Consider the following 9,502-nt stretch of genomic DNA (forward strand, 5'->3'; position numbering starts at 1 on the left):
TCTTTTCTGTTTGTGCCCATGAGAGAAGAACCCAGCAATAGGTGTAATTCATAAGACAGATATTAGTTGTTTCCTTCATTACCAGGCTTAGGAGTACAACCTTTTCATCTTCAGCACTCTTTTTTGCTATGGCAGGTGTTCATCTTCAAAATTCTGTACAACTGTCATCATGATTTGTTTCTCTCCAACTCCTACGTCCTTCAATTCCTCCTGCCCCTTGTTAATACTGTTTAGTTTTAAAATATATCAGCACCCAGTGTGGGGGAGCCAGCCAATCAGGTTTCCTCAGATTTTGGGATGAATCCCACAACCAAGCCCGCTTTCTGAGAAACCTGAAGGCTGCTTACACCTGCTTGCTTTCTTCCCCCACCCTTCCTTCCCTCCAGTCTCCACTGACCTGCCCACTCCACCCCACTACCCCACTGATATTCTTTCTTTGGCAGCACTGGGGGTGTGCATACCGTGTAAATGGAAGAGGCTATCTGCATGGAGCCTTGCCCTCCATCGCCACGGCGGACATTTTATGTGTGTGTTTTGTTTAAATGAACAAGACACCCTAGGCACACCCGTGTATTTCAACAAAATAAATTACTGTCAGCACCCCAGATTTTCTGATTGAAAGCCTAATGAGCTAATAGCAATGAAACTCGATTTGACCGGCCGGATCTGGTGGTATTTGCACCAGGGTCCATTGTTAAGGCCCTCAATGTGTTTGGGCCCATAACTTAAGTGCGGGCCATTACCGTCGGATCAGGTTTCATTGCTGTAGCAAATTTCTTTTGACAGGCCAAATCCATATAGTAGCAATGATGGCGTCCTGCATGATGAAAAGGCTGTAGGATGCTAAATAACCTTTGGTTCTTCTTTCAGCCCATGGCAAACCGTCAAATAAAAAGAATATTGAGTTCAATATTATAAACTGCATCATCCTCTACCCGAAAGAGAAGAAGCGAAAACAGCTAGCACATATTTTTAGATCCTGCTCTGCAGACCTACTGCAGTACTAACTTACAATGACTGTGCTGTTAACAAGTTGCTTAATGCAGCACAGAAGCATCTGAATTTCCCATTGCATTTTCTCTTTGCTCGTTAATTGGTCCATTGCATGTTGGCTCCCTAATTGGAGGAAAAATGTATCTCACAAAGTCTGCATTGCAAGAAGAAGGGAGTGCCTTATATTTAACATTGCCAATAGTAGTTAAGGAATATTAACAATGTACTTGGAGGTCTGGGAGGCTGGTGCAGCTGTTCTGGAATGGCTGCATGGTTGTGATGCAAAAACTGTGTGCTGCAGTGCCCTCTGTCCCACTATCCGTTAGTGTGCCTTTTCCTGTCTCTTGCTTCTATTGAATGATGCCAGAAGTGAAAACCTTGTGTTTTGAAGGCAGCCATGTATGCTGGGTGACAGGCACCAGGCCTGCAGACACTGGAGTGTGTGATTGGGCCAGAAAGCATGTGACGGCCATGGTGTTCGCATCAGCGGCACAATTAATAGAGGTGAGCGAGGGGCTCGCCCCAAGTGGCTTATTCTAGCTCCACTCAAGTTTTGTGCCAGTGCCATGTGAAAGCACAAGCCGGACCCCCCCCCCCCCCTTCTCGTGCTGGAAAAAGAAAATTATATACACATTTATGCTTGTTGGGATGTGGGTGGAGTCCGCCTGATTTTATGTCCTGCCCGCGATAACAGGGAATTTTTGGCAGGCTCAGCCACACCTTCAAGCATGGGGTCCCACATGAATTCAACATGCAGTCTCGGGTGACGCCCCCAAAAGGTCTGGGGGAATTGTGGTTTCCATCCTACAAACAACCCTAAAAGTTAGAAAGCTGCTTTGCACTTTCTGTGACATGGTGTTCGGGGCATGCAGTCCATTCAAGTTCTTTTGAGTCGGGGCATTAGTGAAATGCATTCTTTGAGTAGAGTGCTCCCAACAGGCTCCTCCCACAATCCTGTCCCACTTAAGGCAGCTAAGAGAGGGAGAGGCGGTTCATACCAGGAATTTAAAAGGGCGCCTTTTCTCTGGTGTTTATGTCATCTGCTTGTGGCAAATACTATTACACATTTCTCCGCCTCAGCCAGGCCTGAGTGACACGGATGGAATTGTGTTTTTTTGCAGAAATATTTAGCATGCATAAGACGTCAAGGTGGGAAATGTTAATCCCAGTTTTGCCTTTTATTGTTCTCTGTCTTTACATCTTGAAAGTATACTTTCAGGCAATATTTAGCCTGAAATTACTTTGCATTCTGGTACTTGTAGGCATCCATTCTGGGAAAATACTTGTACTCTTTTTGCTAACATGTTCCAATAATGATTTATATGTTTGTCAGGTTGATCGATGATATAATTTGAGTGCATTCCAAAGCATCGCTAACGTTTATCCCTTAAAAAGTATCCTTCCTTCTTTTCGGGATATGCGAATCCAGTCCTATTTTTTTCTTTGCACCTCCCCGACTTTCCTTCTGGCCAGCAGAAGATCAGGCATTTGCCCCTCCACTGTGGTCTGAATGAGACATTTCTGATGAATCTTCAATACTCTTGTCAAATTAGTTTTAACAACTGCCTTAAACGGTCGTCTCACTTGTTACATGCTTCACTTTATTTTCGGTAATTCAGTAGCAGTCTGTAGATGGCAGAAATAACGTGTTCTGTTGGGGCACTGTGCAAATGTGCGAAGCCGCACATCCCGGCACAGCGCTTTGGCTGCCAGCCATTTCGGCGCAATGCTTTGGCCACAGGTCCCTTTTCGCCACATCCTGGGTCAGATTGCACCGGTGCAAGTGCAAGTTTGCACGGTATTAGCACTAGGGCAAAGTTTGCCCTAATCTAAAAAATGATGGGACATATTAGAAAACCTTTGCACAATGGCAAGTACAGTTGGGCATGTTATAAGCACCAGGGCAAAAATTGCCCATGCGCAACAAACATACATTTATAATGCTTTTTTGTGCCCGTAAAGACTTTACCCTAGTGCTAATTAGCACTAGGGCAAACTTTGCCCTGGTGCAAAATGTGTTCAAAATGTATCTTTTTTTGCGCAAAGGCAATTTTTGACCTGGTGCTTATAACGTGCCAAACTAATACCTCTAATAATGTACACACTTGCACCGGTGCAATGTTTCTGTAATCTGGCCCCCCGTTAGCAGGGATCTGCGTGCTGAGATATTTATGTTTTGCTTAAATGTATTGTAGAGGAGCAGGTGGACAAATTTTCCCCAGCTCCCACCCCCTCACCGCGTTCATACTGCAACAGCAGGAGTAAAGCTGTGTATGGCACCCAAGTGTTGTCCCTTTACCGTATCGAGTGTGTGAGAGATGATATGCACTCAGGAAACCATAGTGTGCTGAGTGAAATCTGACGAGGACAGAGTGATGTCATGGTGAAGATATATGAGGACATACAGAAATGATATGAAAATACTTAAGAGTGACCATGTACCTGCAGTGACAAGAGAAACATGTATGAAATGATAAAGTAATCATATATATAAAGAAGATAAAGTAACTTGGTGACCAATAAGTGTAAATACGCAGTAACGCAAGATTGATGAGACATATAGAATCTTGCTACAAAGGGAAATATAACGTGGCTAGTAAGGCCATGATAGGAAAACGAATGATGGCTCGTGTTAAGACTCCACCCAGTTACAGAGACAGACCAGGGATGCAGAGTCGGGAGATTTTGGAGAAACTGTGACATGTGCAGAATAAAGAGGAGTCTATGTTGGCCTGGGATCAAGGATGCTATTTTAAGGAATAATTGCAAGGCACAAAGGGAGGCAGATGGATAAGCCATGTATGTAATACATATTTCTCTTAGATTAAAGAAGAGGAAAACATTTGCAAGAGTCTTGTATTGGACAATTAACAGTGAATAAGGTCTATACAAGATGTAGTGAGCAAGTCTCTAGAGGGCAAGAAGAACAAGAACACCCAGTCTAATTTAATTAAATAGAAGTAAATAGGAGGTAGAAATTGACAAATTTGAGGTCTCTTCACACGTGATTCAGAAGTCGAAAACAAGGTCTATTCATTAAGATTCGGATAAGGATCAAACGTTCATCCAATGTATATTCTTACCTTTCTCTGTTTTGGATACCCCCATTTTTCTGATGACAAGGTCCCCTTTTTCTTTTGTCCTCTATGTTTCCTTCTTTGTGAGTGCATTGGGGCCTACAGGTTAGTGGCGCTATAGGCAAGAACAGATAGATAGATAGAAGATAGTGATGTGCTTACACTCCCTTGAATGTACCAGAACAGAGATCAACTACAAGGTCAACTACAGACGGGAAACTTTGGTTTATGGTTGGACAGATGAAAGATGATGGACTAATTGGGACAGTGGAGAGTAATCTGACGTGACTCGAGCACCTGGGCTTTGTTTTGCTTACATGCTGCTAGTGAGCCGAACGTCCAAGGTTGGGTGAGCATGCCAACAAATCAGAAGGTCTATGGGGCAACGTGCTATACAACGTTGCATAGACCAATCTGCTGCCATTTTCTCTGCTATAATCAGAATTAAACATATTTATAGGTAGATCAAGGTGTGCCCGACAGATAAGGAGCAGCCAATGATGTACTAACCCCTATCTATGCCATAGGTACATATGTTCCCCTAACCAATCCTTCCCTTCAATAAATTGTGTAGTTTGCCACGTAGGATGGCGTCATAGATGACACATATTGGGGTATATAATCTCTGCATAATCAAGGTTGTATGGTGTGTGAGCATCAGTGCATTGTTCGCCAGTTCGCCCTACTTTATTAAATTGATAATAAAGTCGTATTTTGCCATATTTTCTGAGTCTGTGTGGTTATTTGGTCTAAGATTTTTATTGGCAATCCCATTACGCACAAGAGACGCTTCAAGGTGCTAGAGCACATACTGTCAACCAAAGAACGGGAATATTTAGAGCTTTGGTTGATAGTATATTTAAGCAAACATTACCCGCTCAGTATATGGAGCTGCACTGTGAGTGCACCCTCCATGCACAGATTGGATGCTATGTCTAGAAAATATAACATGAGGGACACAGCAACTATTTGTCCATGGAGCGTGCACTCACAGTGCAGCTCCATGTACTGAGCAGCTAGGGTTTGCTTAAATATACTCTCAAACAAAGCACTGCTTTTTCCTGTGCTTCGGTTGACAGTATTTAAAAGCAAAACATAAATATCTTGCTGTGCCTAAAAGGGACTGGCACCCCAAAGCGCTGAACCGAAACGGCCAGCACCAAACGCGCTGCACCAAAATGCAGTGTACCGGGACAAATGTGGGACGTCTTCCAGCCACCATAAGAAAGCCTCTTTTGCATGGGATGCGTCAGCAGGCCTACGCTTCAGTATCCAAGAGTTCCTAGTATCATCAAAGGAGCAATCTCACCTTTCCAAAAGTGATCCACTGCCTTCTCCTTAAAGCTCCTTAAACCAATGATTTGTATCTGCTAAAAGTACCCCGCTCTCCTACATGTACACAGTGGCCAGGTGTCAGGCAGTGCCTTCCATCTCACAGCTCAGGCATGATGACTCATCTCAAGATCTGACTGCTAGTGTAGCGCTACGGCTGGCCCACTGGTCCTGTTATTGTCAATCCTATATAACATGAGTATTCGCATTCATGGCTTATGCCACGTGCGTCGACTCATAAATATAGGCATAGTGATAACTTAGGAATTCCTTATCTGACTCCAAGTTGACCGTGAATTAGTGTTATCTCATTTCAGTCAGGTGCGCGCCTTACTAGGTGACCTCCACGAGACTTGGCGTGGCAGGATACCGTTGAAGGGAGAGCAGTCTTTGGCTGGGTCATGTGCCGTACTACTTACTGCTCGTCATTCTATTGAGGCTGCAGCTGTGGGACAGACGTAGTAGGAAGTCGCTTCAGGAAGTACTAGTTACTCAGTTGCATCATTACAAGTTTATCAGGGCGAGCTCCTTCCTTCCGGGTCACATCAGGAAGAATAATGTCACCAAAAAACATCAAGTTTAGCCGAGAAAGCAGAAGCAAGAGATACATCAGCTTCAGGATGACAAATGGTGTAATTTTGGCACTTTACGCAACCAACGGAAGGAAGGACATGAGAAGTGTTGCTCTTCCTACTTCTTCAAGTTAATGATGTCATCATGTGAGGTAGTCGGGGGAACAGCCTCAAACAAAAGAGTGTGGGAACGGATTTTACGCGTATGTCAAATTCCAGGAGCGCCATCACTGCATATTTCTGATTGCCAGATCTCAAATGCACTCAAATAGGAAGGCAGATCACATGCATTGTATCAGTGTTCGGCAATGTTGCATGGGCGACGTGCTATTTCACACTGATGTTAGGAAATGTTGCATCGAGCAATTGGTGCAAATAAGAGATTTGCAATGTTGGACCAGTCATTCTGTGCAAATGGCTGTGCAAACGTGCCTCACATCAGTGCAATGTCTGTGATGCAGCTCCAAAACATAAGCAAAGATAAAGGCTGCTTTCTACGTGCATACCTAGCTAGAAAGTAAATGCATGGCTTATTAATACTTTTGTGAGGAGAATTGGTATGGCCTGGCACGGAGACATACACAACAAAACGACTGTAAGTGAAATGAACCTTAATGACGTTCAAAATAAGTTGTGTGAATCTAAAATGCATACAGCATGAATAGTGTTTAGTGAAGACAAATCATAGTTGATACACACCTTGCCATATATTCTGTATCATGAATGCCTTTACTGCTTTTACGCCAGTTCGCCCTACTTTATTAAATTGATAATAAAGTCGTATTTTGCCATATTTTCTGAGTCTGTGTGGTTATTTGGTCTAAGATTTTTATTGGCAATCCCATTACGCACAAGAGACGCTTCAAGGTGCTAGAGCACATACTGTCAACCAAAGAACGGGAATATTTAGAGCTTTGGTTGATAGTATATTTAAGCAAACATTACCCGCTCAGTATATGGAGCTGCACTGTGAGTGCACCCTCCATGCACAGATTGGATGCTATGTCTAGAAAATATAACATGAGGGACACAGCAACTATTTGTCCATGGAGCGTGCACTCACAGTGCAGCTCCATGTACTGAGCAGCTAGGGTTTGCTTAAATATACTCTCAAACAAAGCACTGCTTTTTCCTGTGCTTCGGTTGACAGTATTTAAAAGCAAAACATAAATATCTTGCTGTGCCTAAAAGGGACTGGCACCCCAAAGCGCTGAACCGAAACGGCCAGCACCAAACGCGCTGCACCAAAATGCAGTGTACCGGGACAAATGTGGGACGTCTTCCAGCCACCATAAGAAAGCCTCTTTTGCATGGGATGCGTCAGCAGGCCTACGCTTCAGTATCCAAGAGTTCCTAGTATCATCAAAGGAGCAATCTCACCTTTCCAAAAGTGATCCACTGCCTTCTCCTTAAAGCTCCTTAAACCAATGATTTGTATCTGCTAAAAGTACCCCGCTCTCCTACATGTACACAGTGGCCAGGTGTCAGGCAGTGCCTTCCATCTCACAGCTCAGGCATGATGACTCATCTCAAGATCTGACTGCTAGTGTAGCGCTACGGCTGGCCCACTGGTCCTGTTATTGTCAATCCTATATAACATGAGTATTCGCATTCATGGCTTATGCCACGTGCGTCGACTCATAAATATAGGCATAGTGATAACTTAGGAATTCCTTATCTGACTCCAAGTTGACCGTGAATTAGTGTTATCTCATTTCAGTCAGGTGCGCGCCTTACTAGGTGACCTCCACGAGACTTGGCGTGGCAGGATACCGTTGAAGGGAGAGCAGTCTTTGGCTGGGTCATGTGCCGTACTACTTACTGCTCGTCATTCTATTGAGGCTGCAGCTGTGGGACAGACGTAGTAGGAAGTCGCTTCAGGAAGTACTAGTTACTCAGTTGCATCATTACAAGTTTATCAGGGCGAGCTCCTTCCTTCCGGGTCACATCAGGAAGAATAATGTCACCAAAAAACATCAAGTTTAGCCGAGAAAGCAGAAGCAAGAGATACATCAGCTTCAGGATGACAAATGGTGTAATTTTGGCACTTTACGCAACCAACGGAAGGAAGGACATGAGAAGTGTTGCTCTTCCTACTTCTTCAAGTTAATGATGTCATCATGTGAGGTAGTCGGGGGAACAGCCTCAAACAAAAGAGTGTGGGAACGGATTTTACGCGTATGTCAAATTCCAGGAGCGCCATCACTGCATATTTCTGATTGCCAGATCTCAAATGCACTCAAATAGGAAGGCAGATCACATGCATTGTATCAGTGTTCGGCAATGTTGCATGGGCGACGTGCTATTTCACACTGATGTTAGGAAATGTTGCATCGAGCAATTGGTGCAAATAAGAGATTTGCAATGTTGGACCAGTCATTCTGTGCAAATGGCTGTGCAAACGTGCCTCACATCAGTGCAATGTCTGTGATGCAGCTCCAAAACATAAGCAAAGATAAAGGCTGCTTTCTACGTGCATACCTAGCTAGAAAGTAAATGCATGGCTTATTAATACTTTTGTGAGGAGAATTGGTATGGCCTGGCACGGAGACATACACAACAAAACGACTGTAAGTGAAATGAACCTTAATGACGTTCAAAATAAGTTGTGTGAATCTAAAATGCATACAGCATGAATAGTGTTTAGTGAAGACAAATCATAGTTGATACACACCTTGCCATATATTCTGTATCATGAATGCCTTTACTCAGATAGAAGGACATGTCCATGTTCTAATCAGTGCCTTTTATGGGCTCGCTCTCCTAACCTTGACGATGAGTGATGCCCCAGGTGAAAACAATTTATCAGAAAGGCACACCCACTTTTTATCACATTATATTTGTTCTACTTTCCTGAAGCCACATGTGAGATGGGGTGTCATGCTTGCCTTCCACCTTCCGATGAGCACCCTCCTGGAAAACATTGAAGCACAGTTGCCGATCAGGCCTCAAGGGAGGGTCTGCTGAGTTGACGTATGGATACTTTGACAGCAACGTATATGCCCTTTGATGCTAATTTAGGTGTGGCAACACCATTATGACGGGCCATTGTCAGACATTTTGTTAGTTGATACCCATTTTATCAGGAGGTGGCGCTTCAGGTATATATCGACCTTACTAAAGGCAAAAATACCCCTTGGGATACTCCATCTCTCTCACTCGGTCAGAGGTAGACCACAATTATTCATATATAAAGGAGACAGTTAGAATTCTACAGATTCTTCTGATCTATACAAAAAGTCTGGTGAAAAAAGACCACCCTGTACATATAGGGCCTCATTCCGAGGAGGCGGTAAGGGATACAGGGCACCGGTAAGGAGACCGGTGCCGGTAATCCCTTACTGCCCTACTACGAGTTCCCTTAGCGGGTCCCTCCTTTAATGACCAGGCGTTATGGACAGGACCCGCTAAGGGAAATCAGAGCCAATAACCATACCGCAATTTGCGGTACCGTTATTAGCGCCTTCTCCATTCCCATTGAGCCCTATTGGGGCTCAAAAGGGAATGGGTAATGGTTTGGTGAATGGG

This window comes from Ambystoma mexicanum, chromosome 5p (genome assembly GCF_040938575.1).
Source record: "Ambystoma mexicanum isolate Mex_15411 chromosome 5p, UKY_AmexF1_1, whole genome shotgun sequence".
NCBI classification, from domain to species: domain Eukaryota; kingdom Metazoa; phylum Chordata; class Amphibia; order Caudata; family Ambystomatidae; genus Ambystoma; species Ambystoma mexicanum.